The sequence below is a fragment of the Phalangium opilio genome, unplaced genomic scaffold (assembly GCF_054372755.1).
Source record: "Phalangium opilio isolate 3A_F unplaced genomic scaffold, DU_Popi_V2 ptg001170l_1, whole genome shotgun sequence".
Lineage (NCBI taxonomy): Eukaryota > Metazoa > Arthropoda > Arachnida > Opiliones > Phalangiidae > Phalangium > Phalangium opilio.
The window spans coordinates 7,120,448-7,139,488 of NW_028324255.1; the positions used below are offsets into that span (position 1 = coordinate 7,120,448).

The following is a 19,041-nucleotide window of genomic DNA, read 5'->3' on the forward strand; positions in this document are numbered from 1 at the left end:
AAATTCTAAGCTTCCGTGGCGCAATGTTTTGTGCTTTCCTCTGTTAACCGAAAGGGTGGTGGTTCGAGCCCATCCGGGAGCGGTGTTGTGAGGTGTCAGCTGTAACCCAGAATATAAAAGTTTTTCCACAATACCTGACGACCATATAATTTTTGGGCTTCCGTTGCGCAATGGTTATCGCGTTCATCTGTTAACCGAAAGGTTGGTGGTTCGAGCCCACCCGGGAGCGGTGTTGTGAGATTTCAAAAGTAACGTAAAAAGCCAAAGTTTTTCCACAATACCTGACAACATTTTAAATTCTAAGCTTCCATGGCGTAATGCTTAGTGCGTTCGGCTGTTAACCGAAAGGTCGGTGGTTCGAGCCCACCCGGGAGCGGTGTTGTGAGATCTCAAAAGTAACGTAAAAAGCCAAAGTTTTTCCAAAATACCTGACAACATTTTAAATTCAAAGCTTCCGTGGCGAAATGTTTTGTGCTTTCGTCTGTTAACCGAAAGGGTGGTGGTTCGAGCCAATCCGGGAGCGGTGTTGTGAGGTGTCAGCTGTAACCCAGAATATAAAAGTTTTTCCACAATACCTGAAGACCATTTAATTTTTGGGCTTCCTTTTCGCAATGGTTATCACGTTCATCTGTTAACCGAAAGGTTGGTCGTTCGAGCCCACCCGGGAGCGGTGTTGTGAGATCTCAAATGTAACGTAAAAAGCCAAAGTTTTTCCACAATAACTGACAACATTTTATATTCTAAGCTTCCGTGGCGCAATGCTTAGTGCGTTCGGCTGTTAACCGAAAGGTTGGTGGTTCGAGCCCACCCGGGAGCGGTGTTGTGAGGTCTCAGATGTGACGTAAAAAGTCAAAGTTTTTCCACAATACCTGACGAGGATATAATTTTTGGGCTTCCGTTGCGCAATGGTTATCGCGTTCATCTGTTAACCGAAAGGTTGGTGGTTCGAGCCCACCCGGGAGCGGTTTTGTGAGATCTCAAGAGTAACGTAAAAAGCCAAAGTTTTTCCACAATACCTGACAACATTTTAAATTCTAAGCTTCCATGGCGCAATGCTTAGTGCGTTCGGCTGTTAACCGAAAGGTTGGTGGTTCGAGCCCACCCGGGAGCGGTGTTGTGAGGCCTCAGATGTGACGTAAAAAGTCAAAGTTTTCCCACAATACCTGACGAACATGTATGTTTTGGGCTTCCGTGGCGCAATGGTTAGCGCATTCGGCTGTTAACCGAAAGGTTGGTGGTTCGAGCCCATCCCGGAGCGGTGTTGTGAGATCTCAGATGTGACGTAAAAAGTCAATGTTTTTCCACAATACCTGACGACGATATAATTTTTGGGCTTCCGTTGCGCAATGGTTATCGCGTTCATCTGTTAACCGAAAGGTTGGTGGTTCGACCCCACCCGGGAGCGGTGTTGTGAGATCTCAAAAGTAACGTAAAAAGCCAAAATTTTTCCACAATACCTGACAACATTTTAAATTCTAAGCTTCCATGGCGCAATGCTTAGTGGGTTCGGCTGTTAACCGAAAGGTCGGTGGTTCGAGCCCACCCGGGAGCGGTGTTGTGAGATCTCAAAAGTAACGTAAAAAAGCCAAAGTTTTTCCAAAATACCTGACAACATTTTAAATTCTAAGCTTCCGTGGCGCAATGTTTTGTGCTTTCGTCTGTTAACCGAAAGGGTGGTGGTTCGAGCCCATCCGGGAGCGGTGTTGTGAGGTGTCAGCTGTAACCCAGAATATAATAGTTTTTCCACAATACCTGAAGACCATTTAATTTTTGGGCTTCCATTTCGAAATGGTTATCACGTTCATCTGTTAACCGAAAGGTTGGTCGTTCGACCCCACCCGGGAGCGGTGTTGTGAGATCTCAAATGTAACGTAAAAAGCCAAAGTTTTTCCACAATACCTGACAACATTTTAAATTCTAAGCTTCCGTGGCGCAATGCTTAGTGCGTTCGGCTGTTAACCGAAAGGTTGGTGGTTCGAGCCCATCCGGGAGCGGTGTTGTGAGGTCTCAGATGTGACGTAAAAAGTCAAAGTTTTTCCACAATACCTGCGGCCGTATTCTGCAGAAAAGTTAAGCTCCTCCTTCTGCCCTTGGCTCTCTGATTGGACCGTCAACCATTGCCCTTGGCCTTTTAATTGGCTACGTCTACCGATGACTTACATGCCTTGGCTCAGTGATTGGAGGTTCAACCAGCAAAAATAAGTCTTTGAATTCAGTTCAGTTTGTGTTTCAAGTTGAACCAAATTTCGGTGTAAGGTCAGTGTACAGTGTAAATTTGTCGCCACAGGTCAGTGCTGCAACCTTTCACCCGAAACGTTTAAGCTATTAACGCCACCTATCATATGAACTGAATAGTAATTTCGTGCCGTCTGCTCTTTTTACCTCTCCGAGTGACGTATGTCACGGAGAGGTTCTAATTTCGACGTGTCTGTGTGTGTGTGTGTGTGTGTGTGTCTGTCTGTTGTTATTGACTTACACCCCAGGGGACCGTGTTCGCAGTTTCCGAATTGAAGCAAATGTGTTCGCTATTTCCGGACCGTATTCACAGTACCCGGAAATTTCAAAACTTGAATCTATCCACAAATCAATTGGCCACTATTACTTCATCTGACTAGTCAATTGTCTATTCTACATGAATACCAATCTGTATTTATTGGCTTCAAACACCACCATTTTGTGGTCTTTGTCCATTCCACATAGACACCAGTCTATACTTACTGGCTTCTATCACCATCATTTTCTGGTCTTCGTTTTTGTCCATCCCACATGGACACCAGTTTGTACACCTGGCTTCTAACACCACCATCTTCTGGTCTTTGTTTTTGTCCATCCCACATGGACACCAGTCTGTACACCTGGCTTCTAACACCACCATCTTCTGGTCTTTGTTTTTGTCCATCCCACATGGACACCAGTCTGTACACCTGGCTTCTAACACCACCATCTTCTGGTCTTTGTTTTTGTCCATCCCACATGGACACCAGTCTGTACACCTGGCTTCTACTCCTTAAGGTTAAGACATACGCGGCGATCGGCCAGGGTTACGAGAAACGTCCGGCCTCCCAATGGTGGGGCTTCCACCAAAGGTTCACGCAATTGCGCTGTTCTTATCCATAGCTGCGATTCGACACCCTTATATACTACCCATTTGATGAAGGCGAAGCAACCGGCGTATGCTTCATTTCAAACGCCAATATTAGTCAAGTCTCTCAAGAATGTTTAATTGTTCTTTTTCAAAACGATGTAACGCTCAATAAGGCGAACAACTATCGAAGAAAATATTTAATATTAATTATATTTATTTTAATATTTAAGATAATCATGTCTCTCAACTCAAAATTAATACGGAAAGGGTAAAACAGCAGTCTATGTGTTTGTCTATATGTGTCCGTCCGTTGTAACACTAGTGCGCTGCGTTAGAAGTTCGTTTTGTTTTGATGTGTAAAGAAATCCTTCAGAACCTTAATATTCCCGTTTTCCATAATATAAAATGAATATGTGGAAATATTTTTCGTAATTATGATGCATTTAGTACTTTTGTAGCTTTAAAGCTCTGTTTCATTTTGATATTCCAAAGATTTTGTTTAATATTATTATTTAAAATGGATGTTTATATATTACTTAAGCTATACTACATCTGTTTATAGCATAATCCTTTCTAAAGTCACAGTGAATACAAGCACAACGCTGATATGTTGGTCAAATGAGCTTTTATTTGTCAATAGGCCTAGTGAACCCAAAAGTAAACGTTTGGGTTTGGTTTTCGTTTCTGTATGCAGAGACATTAACGGTTCAGAGTGAGCCGAAAGTTAAATACACTTTTAAATAATTAGGCTTAGATTTTATAATCATGGTGGAAATCTGGGCCGCGTTCAGCAGAGCCCAGCGCTGCTAACAGTGTTATACATAACGGGATTTTGCTTTTGAATTTTGACGTTACGGTGCTTAGCGCTGAGCTAGCGCGGTCTTCAAAGAAAATAGTCGGGTTTTTGGATAACGTGACGTAAAACGCGTAGTTCTCAGCTTGGCGAAAAAACCATGGAGGAATTAATACAAATAACTTTATGGGACTATAGCTATTTAATTGGCGTGAAACCAGTTGATCACCCGAGAATTTTAAGAGATATCTTATTTTCTAATCTTAATTATAAAAGTTGTTATCTATCTCTATAAATATGTTATCCTACAATTTTTGTTAAGCCTTGGTACCTTGCACGCTTTATTGCGCTAGCGTCATTTATAAAACGCCGATGACCGGAGAAAAGCTATGATGACAGAGCTCACCGGTAAACATTTCCAAAATCCGCTGTCTTTTTGGTGAGCTCTGCTGAACGCAGCCCAGACCAGTGAAAGGTCTGATCGTAATCGGATAATAGCTTCGTGCTTTCATGCTTTTTATGGTACGCATTTACTTTCAGTGTGTGTAGCCACAAATAAGCTTTGGTGTTATGTAACGTTAACAGTCATGTTGTTAAACTAAGAAAATCGTTGAGGTGAAACGAGAGGATAGTGTTTACATGCCAACCCTGTTGTGAATATGGCTTTGAACATAGAGGGCATACAGTTGAGGAGTAGAAAATTGGGCCTTTACAAACACGTAAAGGTAATATCCCTCCAAAGTTTTATCTCTTCATTTCCCGTTTTTCCCCCATCGGATGATTTTAATGTGTACAAGTATATCATTATTGGATGTAAAATGTCGTCTGATTTACAGTAAATTTGCTATGCTTTGTATACTGCTTTAATATTTCATAAATTTTAACTTAAGAAACATTTCCATATCTGGCTAAATAAGTTTGTAAGTAGTCGTCTTGACTCGGAGAGGTAATATTTTGGTTTTCCCAACTTGTTTAATTTTAAATGTCGTCAACGTATTTGAGACAGCTGCTTGTTAAGGTAACATCGTTTAATGTTGAGTAAGTTATATATTTTCACGTAAATAATGTGCTTGACATATTTGTATAAAAAATTAAAAACCAATTCTAATTGCTGAATTAAGTATTAAACGTCAAATCTTTCCCTGTTTCCATGTTGTTACTTTGATAACATCGAACCACAACTACCTAAGCGTAATGAAAGCATAACGTGAAGGGCACACAGATTTTTGTGTCAGTAGTTATATTGGTAATGGTGAAACAGTAATTTTTTCATTAATGTGTAATTTATCTTCAACTTTTTAAGTTGTAATTACAAGTATATTTATATGTTCTAACATTGGTAAGATTTATTTGTAGTTATTGTATTGAATTATACATAGTAATGAAACAGTTTAAAAAACTGAAAAAGGCGCCACATTCCCTCTATGAGTTGAAGGTTGTACCCTTGTTGGTCATCAGTGACACGCCCAAGAGAGGACAAAGATGTGATAACATATCACAAAGCAGGTAAATGATGTCCACCGCCAACAGAGAACCCTTTCCCGAGGTGACAATGAAAGGCATTCCTCAACTATATTCCACTTGTTATAGAAGAACGTGAAGCTCTGCGTATTGCAAATTTTGTAAGTTCTCGTAATGTATTAACCTTGTTATTAACATTTTATTGTTTTTTGTTGCAGGTGGGTGCAAGCTTCTTGAATAGCCTTCCTCCAGTTTTTGCTGAAGATTCCTCAAAGAGCCTTCTGCTACCATGAACATGGTGCTCATCCACTTGCCACTGAAGAACACAGAAATGGTCATAAGAATGGTTTCTATTCGACGTAGGGTATAATAGTCCACCTTCTGAAAATTTCATTTGGACATTTTTTTTGAGATAGAGGGTTGCTGCAAAGTCAGTTAACCATTAAAAGTTACTCCGTTGTCCTTTGAATTTTATTCTTCACTTCAACATTTCATTGTTCTTTTTTCCATCATTCCTTGCTATTGTTTCTGCATGCGTGGCCTTCCTTTATTGTTTCATTTATAAATGGGCTAAACTTTCTCATAGCTTAGTCGCTGCCTAGTAAGAAAAGCAAGAAACGCTCATAGCTTCCGCTAATGCATGTTTGGATGCCCTACTCATGTTTGCGTCTGTTTGGCAAATAATGACTAAAAATGAAAGGGCTAGGAATGAATAGGAAAATCTAAGGTTTAAAAATAAAAGGTTTAGACTGGAAACTGAGAGTATTCAAGCCAACATCATGACCAATGTGAAAAATTGCAGCCTGAAACTAATGACTAGTTTTGTTTTTTGAAGACATGCTCAAGCGAAGCATGTTCTACTTTACTGTAGATAATTTTCTAAATGCCATGATAGGTTGTTTGAATAACGTCTCCCTGTATTTCGATTATTTTCAAAGCTCAATTTGGCATGCACTTTCTTCATGATGGCATGAACTCTCTCTGATTATTGTATTCTCCTTTGTGTTTTTATAGTACTCATTGTAGATATTCTATTAATTCATTTTCACCAAAGTGTCTTTAATATCCAATTTGACACGTACTTTGTTTCATTCACTCATTATAAATAGTTATTTTTTCACGTTTAATCCATTTAATTTCTTACATGCGCTATTTACGTGTATTTTATGATTTATTTCTCACATACGTGTTAGTTTACTGTCAACTTGTGTTGTAATTTAGTAGACGCTTCATTTAATAAGCCAATTAAATTTATTGCACGGGTTATATGCATGCACTGAATAATTTATTAGATAGATTTCATAACATTTTTTAAATTATTTGAATTTTTGTTATCATTGACTGTTATTAAAAGGGGTTGTGAGCCTGTGTGGATAGTGCTTGTCATCCTCAGAGCTAAGTGGAGCCGGGGAGGGGTTTAAAAAAGAAGAAAAAGTCTGTTATTGCCTTTAATGCTTTAAAACCGTTAATGGCATGTTTCTAATCTGTTCACAGTAGAATTATGTTGATGATGTCTAGCCTGTACTCAAGATGACATTATTTATATCCAGCATGCCAGCACCCAATCAGTCCCGATACGCTCTCAAACCCAAAAATTCGGCAATTTATTTTCCACGTGTATTAAATTTTACATATTTCTGACTGTCAAGAGTTCATTGCTTTTTTCTGTTGCATGATTGCAATTTACATCCTCCGAAGTCTTCATGACCGCATACCTATTTTAAATATAACTTAACTATTCTATTGTCATTCATTAGACCAATTTCAGATTTACCATATTCATATTATGAGAAACAAAGAGGTGATTATACCAATTGTTGCATACTGAAATGCTTACTTTTCAAGTAACTGTTCATTGGGAAGGTGTAAATATGGTTACTGGTTATGTTTTATAAGTTATGTCGATTTGCAGTTGTAAGGCGCTTCCGCGACTTCCAGTGTTAGTTGCGAGGCGCAAATGGCTTGACACTCAGTCTCTGGATAAGCTTTTTCGTCAGCAGTTGAAAGATATACCTCGTCTGAGAGAGGAAAGGATAAATATTGATTAAAGGGTATGGGTGTATCTCGCTCATCAACGCACCATTCCATGAGAATATAATAAGTGCGAAATTGTTAATGCCACAAGAGCATGAACGAATCATGGAGTTGCTCTTGCGATTTTGGTCATGCTAAGTGCTCAAATAAGGCTTTAACCATTCAGTTACCACGGGCGATCAGCATTCAGCCCTCTCACCTTTTTATTGCAGTGACTTCTATACTGTGATCACAGTTGCCACACAATCTGAATAAGTAATAAATAATAAAAGAAATAAATTAAATGGTGTGTTTTTATTTAAATCGGATTTTAAGGGGGAAAATTAAAGAGTTTAGTTGAATACTTCATAAATTAATTAATCCTTCATAAATTACACTCACCACTTTACTCGACACGTTGATCAACGTCGGGAGGTTGATAGAAAGTGTTGAAATGTCGTCTGCTGTAAGTGCGTTCAGCACATAGCGTTCCCCAAGCAACCAGTAAAACCGGTGTTTAACCGGTAACTCATTTGTCAGTTTATGAAAAAACATTTTGAATTTGGTGTATAAATTTGATAGTTTACATCTGAGTCTGCACGGAATTTGCACCAATCACTGAGCCAAGGCATGGAACGTCATCGGTAGACGTAGCCAATGAAAAGGCCAAGGGCAGTGGTTGACGGTCCAACCAGCGAGCCAAGGGCAGAAGGAGGAGCTTAACTTTTCTGCAGAATACGGCCGCTGACGACGATATAATATTTGGGCTTCCGTTGCGCAATGGTTATCGCGTTCATCTGTTAACCGAAAGGTTGGTGGTTCGAGCCCACCCGGGAGCGGTGTTGTGAGATCTCAAAAGTAACGTAAAAAGCCAAAGTTTTTCCACAATACCTCACAACATTTTAAATTCTAAGCTTCCATGGCGCAATGTTTAGTGCGTTCGGCTGTTAACCGAAAGGTCGGTGGTTCGAGCCCACCCGGGAGCGGTGTTGTGAGATCTCAAAAGTAACGTAAAAAAGCCAAAGTTTTTCCAAAATACCTGACAACATTTTAAATTTTAAGCTTCCGTGGCGCAATGTTTTGTGCTTTCGTCTGTTAACCGAAAGGTTGGTGGTTCGAGCCCATCCGGGAGCGGTGTTGTGAGGTGTCAGCTGTAACCCAGAATATAAAAGTTTTTCCACAATACCTGAAGACCATTTAATTTTTGGGCTTCCTTTTCGCAATGGTTATCACGTTCATCTGTTAACCGAAAGGTTGGTCGTTCGAGCCCTCCCGGGAGCGGTGTTGTGAGATCTCAAATGTAACGTAGAAAGCCAAAGTTTTTCCACAATACCTGACAACATTTTAAATTCTAAGCTTCCGTGGCGCAATGCTTAGTGCGTTCGGCTGTTAACCGCAAGGTTGGTGGTTCGAGCCCATCCGGGAGCGGTGTTGTGAGGTCTCAGATGTGACGTAAAAAGTCAAAGTTTTTCCACAATACCTGACGACGATATAATATTTGGGCTTCCGTTGCGCAATGGTTATCGCGTTCATCTGTTAACCGAAAGGTTGGTGGTTCGAGCCCACCCGGGAGCGGTGTTGTGAGATCTCAAAAGTAACGTAAAAAGCCAAAGTTTTTCCACAATACCTGACAACATTTTAAATTCTAAGCTTCCGTGGCGCAATGTTTTGTGCTTTCGTCTGTTAACCGAAAGGGTGGTGGTTCGAGCCCATCCGGGAGCGGTGTTGTGAGGTGTCAGCTGTAACCCAGAATATAATAGTTTTTCCACAATACCTGAAGACCATTTAATTTTTTGGCTTCCATTTCGCAATGGTTATCACGTTCATCTGTTAACCGAAAGGTTGGTCGTTCGAGCCCACCCGGGAGCGGTGTTGTGAGATCTCAAAAGTAACGTAAAAAAGCCAAAGTTTTTCCAAAATACCTGACAACATTTTAAATTCTAAGCTTCCGTGGCGCAATGTTTTGTGCTTTCGTCTGTTAACCGAAAGGGTGGTGGTTCGAGCCCATCCGGGAGCGGTGTTGTGAGGTGTCAGCTGTAACCCAGAATATAATAGTTTTTCCACAATACCTGAAGACCATTTAATTTTTTGGCTTCCATTTCGCAATGGTTATCACGTTCATCTGTTAACCGAAAGGTTGGTCGTTCGAGCCCACCCGGGAGCGGTGTTGTGAGATCTCAAATGTAACGTAAAAAGCCAAAGTTTTTCCACAATACCTGACAACATTTTAAATTCTAAGCTTCCGTGGCGCAATGCTTAGTGCGTTCGGCTGTTAACCGAAAGGTTGGTGGTTCGAGCCCATCCGGGAGCGGTGTTGAGAGGTCTCAGATGTGACGTAAAAAGTCAAAGTTTTTCCACAATACCTGACGACGATATAATATTTGGGCTTCCGTTGCGCAATGGTTACCGCGTTCATCTGTTAACCGAAAGGTCGGTGGTTCGAGCCCACCCGGGAGCGGTGTTGTGAGATCTCAAAAGTAACGTAAAAAAGCCAAAGTTTTTCCAAAATACCTGAAAACATTTTAAATTCTAAGCTTCCGTGGCGCAATGTTTTGTGCTTTCGTCTGTTAACCGAAAGGTTGGTGGTTCGAGCCCATCCGGGAGCGGTGTTGTGAGGTGTCAGCTGTAACCCAGAATATAAAAGTTTTTCCACAATACCTGAAGACCATTTAATTTTTGAGCTTCCTTTTCGCAATGGTTATCACGTTCATCTGTTAACCGAAAGGTTGGTCGTTCGAGCCCACCCGGGAGCGGTGTTGTGAGATCTCAAATGTAACGTAAAAAGCCAAAGTTTTTCCACAATACCTGACAACATTTTAAATTCTAAGCTTCCGTGGCGCAATGCTTAGTGCGTTCGGCTGTTAACCGAAAGGTTGTTGGTTCGAGCCCTCCGGGAGCGGTGTTGTGAGGTCTCAGATGTGACGTAAAAAGTCAAAGTTTTTCCACAATACCTGACGACGATATAATTTTGGGCTTCCGTTGCGCAATGGTTATCGCGTTCATCTGTTAACCGAAAGGTTAGTGGTTCGAGCCCACCCGGGAGCGGTTTTGTGAGAACTCAAAAGTAACGTAAAAAGCCAAAGTTTTTCCACAATACCTGACAACATTTTAAATTCTAAGCTTCCATGGCGCAATGCTTAGTGCGTTCGGCTGTTAACCGAAAGGTCGGTGGTTCGAGCCCACCCGGGAGCGGTGTTTGAGGCCTCAGATGTGACGTAAAAAGTCAAAGTTTTCCCACAATACCTGACGAACATTTACTTTTTGGGCTTCAGTGGTGCAATGGTTAGCGCATTCGGCTGTTAACCGAAAGGTTGGTGGTTCGAGCCCATCCCGGAGCGGTGTTGTGAGATCTCAGTTGTGACGTAAAAAGTCAAAGTTTTTCCACAATACCTGACGACGATATAATTTTTGGGCTTCCGTTGCGCCATGGTTATCGCGTTCATCTGTTAACCGAAAGGTTGGTGGTTCGAGCCCACCCGGGAGCGGTGTTGTGAGATCTCAAAAGTAACGTAAAAAGCCAAAGTTTTTCCACAGTACCTGACAACATTTTATATTCTAAGTTCCGTGGCGCAATGCTTAGTGCATTCGGCTGTTAACCGAAAGGTCGGTGGTTCGAAACCACCCGGGAGCGGTGTTGTGAGGTCTCAGATGTGACGTAAAAAGTAAAAGTTTTTCCACAATACCTGACAACATTTTAAATTATAAGCTTCCATGGCGCAATGCTTAGTGCCTTCGACTGTTAACCGAAAGGTTGGTGGTTCGAGCCCACCCGGGAGCGGTGTTGTGAGATCTCAAAAGTAACGTAAAAAAGCCAAAGTTTTTCCACAATACCTGACGACGATATAATATTTGGGCTTCCGTTGCGCAATGGTTATCGCGTTCATCTGTTAACCGAAAGGTTGGTGGTTCGAGCCCACCCGGGAGCGGTGTTGTGAGATCTCAAAAGGAACGTAAAATGCCAAAGTTTTTCCAAAATACCTGACAACATTTTAAATTCTAAGCTTCCGTGGCGCAATGTTTTGTGCTTTCGTCTGTTAACCGAAAGGTTGGTGGTTCGAGCCCATCCGGGAGCGGTGTTGTGAGGTGTCAGCTGTAACCCAGAATATAAAAGTTTTTCCACAATACCTGAAGACCATTTAATTTTTGGGCTTCCTTTTCGCAATGGTTATCACGTTCATCTGTTAACCGAAAGGTTGGTCGTTCGAGCCCACCCGGGAGCGGTAATGTGAGATCTCAAATGTAACGTAAAAAGCCAAAGTTTTTCCACAATACCTGACAACATTTTAAATTCTAAGCTTCCGTGGCGCAATGCTTAGTGCGTTCGGCTGTTAACCGAAAGGTTGTTGGTTCGAGCCCTCCGGGAGCGGTGTTGTGAGGTCTCAGATGTGACGTAAAAAGTCAAAGTTTTTCCACAATACCTGACGACGATATAATTTTGGGCTTCCGTTGCGCAATGGTTATCGCGTTCATCTGTTAACCGAAAGGTTAGTGGTTCGAGCCCACCCGGGAGCGGTTTTGTGAGAACTCAAAAGTAACGTAAAAAGCCAAAGTTTATCCACAATACCTGACAACATTTTAAATTCTAAGCTTCCATGGCGCAATGCTTAGTGCGTTCGGCTGTTAACCGAAAGGTCGGTGGTTCGAGCCCACCCGGGAGCGGTGTTTGAGGCCTCAGATGTGACGTAAAAAGTCAAAGTTTTCCCACAATACCTGACGAACATTTACTTTTTGGGCTTCAGTGGTGCAATGGTTAGCGCATTCGGCTGTTAACCGAAAGGTTGGTGGTTCGAGCCCATCCCGGAGCGGTGTTGTGAGATCTCAGTTGTGACGTAAAAAGTCAAAGTTTTTCCACAATACCTGACGACGATATAATTTTTGGGCTTCCGTTGCGCCATGGTTATCGCGTTCATCTGTTAACCGAAAGGTTGGTGGTTCGAGCCCACCCGGGAGCGGTGTTGTGAGATCTCAAAAGTAACGTAAAAAGCCAAAGTTTTTCCACAGTACCTGACAACATTTTATATTCTAAGTTCCGTGGCGCAATGCTTAGTGCATTCGGCTGTTAACCGAAAGGTCGGTGGTTCGAAACCACCCGGGAGCGGTGTTGTGAGGTCTCAGATGTGACGTAAAAAGTAAAAGTTTTTCCACAATACCTGACAACATTTTAAATTATAAGCTTCCATGGCGCAATGCTTAGTGCCTTCGACTGTTAACCGAAAGGTTGGTGGTTCGAGCCCACCCGGGAGCGGTGTTGTGAGATCTCAAAAGTAACGTAAAAAAGCCAAAGTTTTTCCACAATACCTGACGACGATATAATATTTGGGCTTCCGTTGCGCAATGGTTATCGCGTTCATCTGTTAACCGAAAGGTTGGTGGTTCGAGCCCACCCGGGAGCGGTGTTGTGAGATCTCAAAAGGAACGTAAAATGCCAAAGTTTTTCCAAAATACCTGACAACATTTTAAATTCTAAGCTTCCGTGGCGCAATGTTTTGTGCTTTCGTCTGTTAACCGAAAGGTTGGTGGTTCGAGCCCATCCGGGAGCGGTGTTGTGAGGTGTCAGCTGTAACCCAGAATATAAAAGTTTTTCCACAATACCTGAAGACCATTTAATTTTTGGGCTTCCTTTTCGCAATGGTTATCACGTTCATCTGTTAACCGAAAGGTTGGTCGTTCGAGCCCACCCGGGAGCGGTAATGTGAGATCTCAAATGTAACGTAAAAAGCCAAAGTTTTTCCACAATACCTGACAACATTTTAAATTCTAAGCTTCCGTGGCGCAATGCTTAGTGCGTTCGGCTGTTAACCGAAAGGTTGTTGGTTCGAGCCCTCCGGGAGCGGTGTTGTGAGGTCTCAGATGTGACGTAAAAAGTCAAAGTTTTTCCACAATACCTGACGACGATATAATTTTGGGCTTCCGTTGCGCAATGGTTATCGCGTTCATCTGTTAACCGAAAGGTTAGTGGTTCGAGCCCACCCGGGAGCGGTTTTGTGAAAACTCAAAAGTAACGTAAAAAGCCAAAGTTTTTCCACAATACCTGACAACATTTTAAATTCTAAGCTTCCATGGCGCAATGCTTAGTGCGTTCGGCTGTTAACCGAAAGGTCGGTGGTTCGAGCCCACCCGGGAGCGGTGTTTGAGGCCTCAGATGTGACGTAAAAAGTCAAAGTTTTCCCACAATACCTGACGAACATTTACTTTTTGGGCTTCAGTGGTGCAATGGTTAGCGCATTCGGCTGTTAACCGAAAGGTTGGTGGTTCGAGCCCACCCGGGGGCGGTGTTGTGAGATCTCAAAAGTAACGTAAAAAGCCAAAGTTTTTCCACAATACCTCACAACATTATAATTCTAAGCTTCCATGGCGCAATGCTTAGTGCGTTCGGCTCTTAACCGAAAGGTCGGTGGTTCGAGCCCACCCGGGAGCGGTGTTGTGAGATCTCAAAAGTAACGTAAAAAAGCCAAAGTTTTTCCAAAATACCTGACAACATTTTAAATTCTAAGCTTCCGTGGCGCAATGTTTTGTGCTTTCGTCTGTTAACCGAAAGGTTGGTGGTTCGAGCCCATCCGGGAGCGGTGTTGTGAGGTGTCAGCTGTAACCCAGAATATAAAAGTTTTTCCACAATACCTGAAGACCATTTAATTTTTGGGCTTCCTTTTCGCAATGGTTATCACGTTCATCTGTTAACCGAAAGGTCGGTGGTTCGAGCCCACCCGGGAGCGGTGTTTGAGGCCTCAGATGTGACGTAAAAATTCAAAGTTTTCCCACAATACCTGACGAACATTTATTTTTTGGGCTTCCGTGGCGCAATGGTTAGCGCATTCGGCTGCTAACCGAAAGGTTGGTGGTTCGAGCCCATCCCGGAGCGGTGTTGTGAGATCTCAGATGTGACGTAAAAAGTCAACGTTTTTCCACAATACCTGACAACCATTGAATTTCTGAGCTTCCGTGGCTCAATGGTTAGCGCGTTCGGCTGTTAACTCAAAGGTCGGTGGTTCGAGCCCACCCGGGAGCGGTGTTGTGAAATCTCAAATGTAACTAAAAAAGCCAAAGTTTTTCCACAATACCTGACAACATTTTAAATTCTAAGCTTCCGTGGCGCAATGGTTATCGCGTTCATCTGTTAACCGAAAGGTTGGTGGTTCGAGCCCACCCGGGAGCGGTGTTGTGAGATCTCAAAAGTAACGTAAAAAGCCAAAGTTTTTCCACAATACCTCACAACATTATAATTCTAAGCTTCCATGGCGCAATGCTTAGTGCGTTCGGCTCTTAACCGAAAGGTCGGTGGTTCGAGCCCACCCGGGAGCGGTGTTGTGAGATCTCAAAAGTAACGTAAAAAAGCCAAAGTTTTTCCAAAATACCTGACAACATTTTAAATTCTAAGCTTCCGTGGCGCAATGTTTTGTGCTTTCGTCTGTTAACCGAAAGGTTGGTGGTTCGAGCCCATCCGGGAGCGGTGTTGTGAGGTGTCAGCTTTAACCCAGAATATAAAAGTTTTTGCACAATACCTGAAGACCATTTAATTTTTGGGCTTCCATTTCGCAATGGTTATCACGTTCATCTGTTAACCGAAAGGTTGGTCGTTCGAGCCCAACCGGGAGCGGTGTTGTGAGATCTCGAATGTAACGTAAAAAGCCAAAGTTGTTCCACAATACTTGACAACATTTTAAATTCTAAGCTTCCGTGGCGCAATGCTTAGTGCGTTCGGCTGTTAACCGAAAGGTTGGTGGTTCGAGCCCATCCCGGAGCGGTGTTGAGAGATCTCAGATGTGACGTAAAAAGTCAAAGTTTTTCCACAATACCTGACGACGATATAATTTTTGGGCTTCCGTTGCGCAATGGTTATCGCGTTCATCTGTTAACCGAAAGGTTGGTGGTTCGAGCCCTCCCGGGAGCGGTGTTGTGAGATCTCAAAAGTAACGTAAAAAGCCAAAGTTTTTCCACAATACCTGACAACATTTTATATTCTAAGCTTCCGTGGCGCAATGCTTAGTGCATTCGGCTGTTAACCGAAAGGTCGGTGGTTCGAAACCACCCGGGAGCGGTGTTGTGAGGTCTCAGATGTGACGTAAAAAGTTAAAGCTTTTCCACAATACCTGACAACATTTTAAATTCTAAGCTTCCATGGCGCAATGCTTAGTGCGTTCGGCTGTTAACCGAAAGGTCGGTGGTTCGAGCCCACCCGGGAGCGGTGTTGTGAGATCTCAAAAGTAACGTAAAAAAGCCAAAGTTTTTCCACAATACCTGACGACGATATAATATTTGGGCTTCCGTTGCGCAATGGTTATCGCGTTCATCTGTTAACCGAAAGGTTAGTGGTTCGACCCCACCCGGGAGCGGTTTTGTGAGAACTCAAAAGTAACGTAAAAAGCCAAAGTTTTTCCACAATACCTGACAACATTTTAAATTCTAAGCTTCCATGGCGCAATGCTTAGTGCGTTCGGCTGTTAACCGAAAGGTCGGTGGTTCGAGCCCACCCGGGAGCGGTGTTTGAGGCCTCAGATGTGACGTAAAAAGTCAAAGTTTTCCCACAATACCTGACGAACATTTACTTTTTGGGCTTCAGAGGTGCAATGGTTAGAGCATTCGGCTGTTAACCGAAAGGTTGGTGGTTCGAGCCCATCCCGGAGCGGTGTTGTGAGATCTCAGTTGTGACGTAAAAAGTCAAAGTTTTTCCACAATACCTGACGACTATATAATATTTGGGCTTCCGTTGCGCAATGGTTATCGCGTTCATCTGTTAACCGAAAGGTTGGTGGTTCGAGCCCACCCGGGGGCGGTGTTGTGAGATCTCAAAAGTAACGTAAAAAGCCAAAGTTTTTCCACAATACCTCACAACATTATAATTCTAAGCTTCCATGGCGCAATGCTTAGTGCGTTCGGCTCTTAACCGAAAGGTCGGTGGTTCGAGCCCACCCGGGAGCGGTGTTGTGAGATCTCAAAAGTAACGTAAAAAAGCCAAAGTTTTTCCAAAATACCTGACAACATTTTAAATTCTAAGCTTCCGTGGCGCAATGTTTTGTGCTTTCGTCTGTTAACCGAAAGGTTGGTGGTTCGAGCCCATCCGGGAGCGGTGTTGTGAGGTGTCAGCTGTAACCCAGAATATAAAAGTTTTTCCACAATACCTGAAGACCATTTAATTTTTGGGCTTCCTTTTCGCAATGGTTATCACGTTCATCTGTTAACCGAAAGGTCGGTGGTTCGAGCCCACCCGGGAGCGGTGTTTGAGGCCTCAGATGTGACGTAAAAAGTCAAAGTTTTCCCACAATACCTGACGAACATTTATTTTTTGGGCTTCCGTGGCGCAATGGTTAGCGCATTCGGCTGCTAACCGAAAGGTTGGTGGTTCGAGCCCATCCCGGAGCGGTGTTGTGAGATCTCAGATGTGACGTAAAAAGTCAACGTTTTTCCACAATACCTGACAACCATTGAATTTCTGAGCTTCCGTGGCTCAATGGTTAGCGCGTTCGGCTGTTAACTCAAAGGTCGGTGGTTCGAGCCCACCCGGGAGCGGTGTTGTGAGATCTCAAATGTAACTAAAAAAGCCAAAGTTTTTCCACAATACCTGACAACATTTTAAATTCTAAGCTTCCGTGGCGCAATGGTTATCGCGTTCATCTGTTAACCGAAAGGTTGGTGGTTCGAGCCCACCCGGGAGCGGTGTTGTGAGATCTCAAAAGTAACGTAAAAAGCCAAAGTTTTTCCACAATACCTCACAACATTATAATTCTAAGCTTCCATGGCGCAATGCTTAGTGCGTTCGGCTCTTAACCGAAAGGTCGGTGGTTCGAGCCCACCCGGGAGCGGTGTTGTGAGATCTCAAAAGTAACGTAAAAAAGCCAAAGTTTTTCCAAAATACCTGACAACATTTTAAATTCTAAGCTTCCGTGGCGCAATGTTTTGTGCTTTCGTCTGTTAACCGAAAGGTTGGTGGTTCGAGCCCATCCGGGAGCGGTGTTGTGAGGTGTCAGCTGTAACCCAGAATATAAAAGTTTTTGCACAATACCTGAAGACCATTTAATTTTTGGGCTTCCATTTCGCAATGGTTATCACGTTCATCTGTTAACCGAAAGGTTGGTCGTTCGAGCCCAACCGGGAGCGGTGTTGTGAGATCTCGAATGTAACGTAAAAAGCCAAAGTTGTTCCACAATACTTGACAACATTTTAAATTCTAAGCTTCCGTGGCGCAATGCTTAGTGCGTTCGGCTGTTAACCGAAAGGTTGGTGGTTCGAGCCCATCCCGGAGCGGTGTTGAGAGATCTCAGATGTGACGTAAAAAGTCAAAGTTTTTCCACAATACCTGACGACGATATAATTTTTGGGCTTCCGTTGCGCAATGGTTATCGCGTTCATCTGTTAACCGAAAGGTTGGTGGTTCGAGCCCTCCCGGGAGCGGTGTTGTGAGATCTCAAAAGTAACGTAAAAAGCCAAAGTTTTTCCACAATACCTGACAACATTTTATATTCTAAGCTTCCGTGGCGCAATGCTTAGTGCATTCGGCTGTTAACCGAAAGGTCGGTGGTTCGAAACCACCCGGGAGCGGTGTTGTGAGGTCTCAGATGTGACGTAAAAAGTTAAAGCTTTTCCACAATACCTGACAACATTTTAAATTCTAAGCTTCCATGGCGCAATGCTTAGTGCGTTCGGCTGTTAACCGAAAGGTCGGTGGTTCGAGCCCACCCGGGAGCGGTGTTGTGAGATCTCAAAAGTAACGTAAAAAAGCCAAAGTTTTTCCACAATACCTGACGACGATATAATATTTGGGCTTCCGTTGCGCAATGGTTATCGCGTTCATCTGTTAACCGAAAGGTTAGTGGTTCGAGCCCACCCGGGAGCGGTTTTGTGAGAACTCAAAAGTAACGTAAAAAGCCAAAGTTTTTCCACAATACCTGACAACATTTTAAATTCTAAGCTTCCATGGCGCAATGCTTAGTGCGTTCGGCTGTTAACCGAAAGGTCGGTGGTTCGAGCAAACCGGGAGCGGTGTTTGAGGCCTCAGATGTGACGTAAAAAGTCAAAGTTTTCCCACAATACCTGACGAACATTTACTTTTCGGGCTTCAGTGGTGCAATGGTTAGAGCATTCGGCTGTTAACCGAAAGGTTGGTGGTTCGAGCCCATCCCGGAGCGGTGTTGTGAGATCTCAGTTGTGACGTAAAAAGTCAAAGTTTTTCCACAATACCTGACGACTATATAATATTTGGGCTTCCGTTGCGCAATGGTTATCGCGTTCATCTGTTAACCGAAAGGTTGGTGGTTCGAGCCCACCCGGGGGCGGTGTTGTGAGATCTCAAAAGTAACGTAAAAAGCCAAAGTTTTTCCACAATACCTCACAACATTATAATTCTAAGCTTCCATGGCGCAATGCTTAGTGCGTTCGGCTCTTAACCGAAAGGTCGGTGGTTCGAGCCCACCCGGGAGCGGTGTTGTGAGATCTCAAAAGTAACGTAAAAAAGCCAAAGTTTTTCCAAAATACCTGACAACATTTTAAATTCTAAGCTTCCGTGGCGCAATGTTTTGTGCTTTCGTCTGTTAACCGAAAGGTTGGTGGTTCGAGCCCATCCGGGAGCGGTGTTGTGAGGTGTCAGCTGTAACCCAGAATATAAAAGTTTTTCCACAATACCTGAAGACCATTTAATTTTTGGGCTTCCTTTTCGCAATGGTTATCACGTTCATCTGTTAACCGAAAGGTCGGTGGT

General features: G+C 43.1%; 1 long non-coding RNA gene and 7 other non-coding genes across 8 annotated transcripts; 7 read left to right on the forward strand and 1 right to left on the reverse strand.

Moving 5' to 3' along the window:
• Positions 1 to 6,921: 6,921 nt before the first annotated feature.
• On the reverse strand, positions 6,922 to 8,090 carry LOC149584604 (uncharacterized). The gene is made up of 2 exons (XR_016380312.1): positions 7,420 to 8,090; positions 6,922 to 7,357 (listed from the first exon to the last, which is right to left on the reverse strand). It is a non-coding gene; the product is annotated as an uncharacterized LOC149584604 (long non-coding RNA).
• Positions 8,091 to 13,697: 5,607 nt separating this feature from the next.
• On the forward strand, positions 13,698 to 13,770 carry TRNAK-CUU (transfer RNA lysine (anticodon CUU)). Its single transcript has one exon. It is a non-coding gene; the product is annotated as a tRNA-Lys (tRNA).
• A 368-nt stretch (positions 13,771 to 14,138) lies between these two features.
• Positions 14,139 to 14,211, forward strand: TRNAS-GCU (transfer RNA serine (anticodon GCU)). Its single transcript has one exon. It is a non-coding gene; the product is annotated as a tRNA-Ser (tRNA).
• Positions 14,212 to 14,578: 367 nt separating this feature from the next.
• Positions 14,579 to 14,651, forward strand: TRNAK-CUU (transfer RNA lysine (anticodon CUU)). Its single transcript has one exon. It is a non-coding gene; the product is annotated as a tRNA-Lys (tRNA).
• A 1,544-nt stretch (positions 14,652 to 16,195) lies between these two features.
• Positions 16,196 to 16,268, forward strand: TRNAK-CUU (transfer RNA lysine (anticodon CUU)). Its single transcript has one exon. It is a non-coding gene; the product is annotated as a tRNA-Lys (tRNA).
• Positions 16,269 to 16,636: 368 nt separating this feature from the next.
• TRNAS-GCU (transfer RNA serine (anticodon GCU)) lies at positions 16,637 to 16,709 on the forward strand. Its single transcript has one exon. It is a non-coding gene; the product is annotated as a tRNA-Ser (tRNA).
• Positions 16,710 to 17,076: 367 nt separating this feature from the next.
• TRNAK-CUU (transfer RNA lysine (anticodon CUU)) lies at positions 17,077 to 17,149 on the forward strand. The gene has a single exon. It is a non-coding gene; the product is annotated as a tRNA-Lys (tRNA).
• A 1,543-nt stretch (positions 17,150 to 18,692) lies between these two features.
• Positions 18,693 to 18,765, forward strand: TRNAK-CUU (transfer RNA lysine (anticodon CUU)). Its single transcript has one exon. It is a non-coding gene; the product is annotated as a tRNA-Lys (tRNA).
• The last annotated feature ends 276 nt before the right edge of the window (positions 18,766 to 19,041 follow it).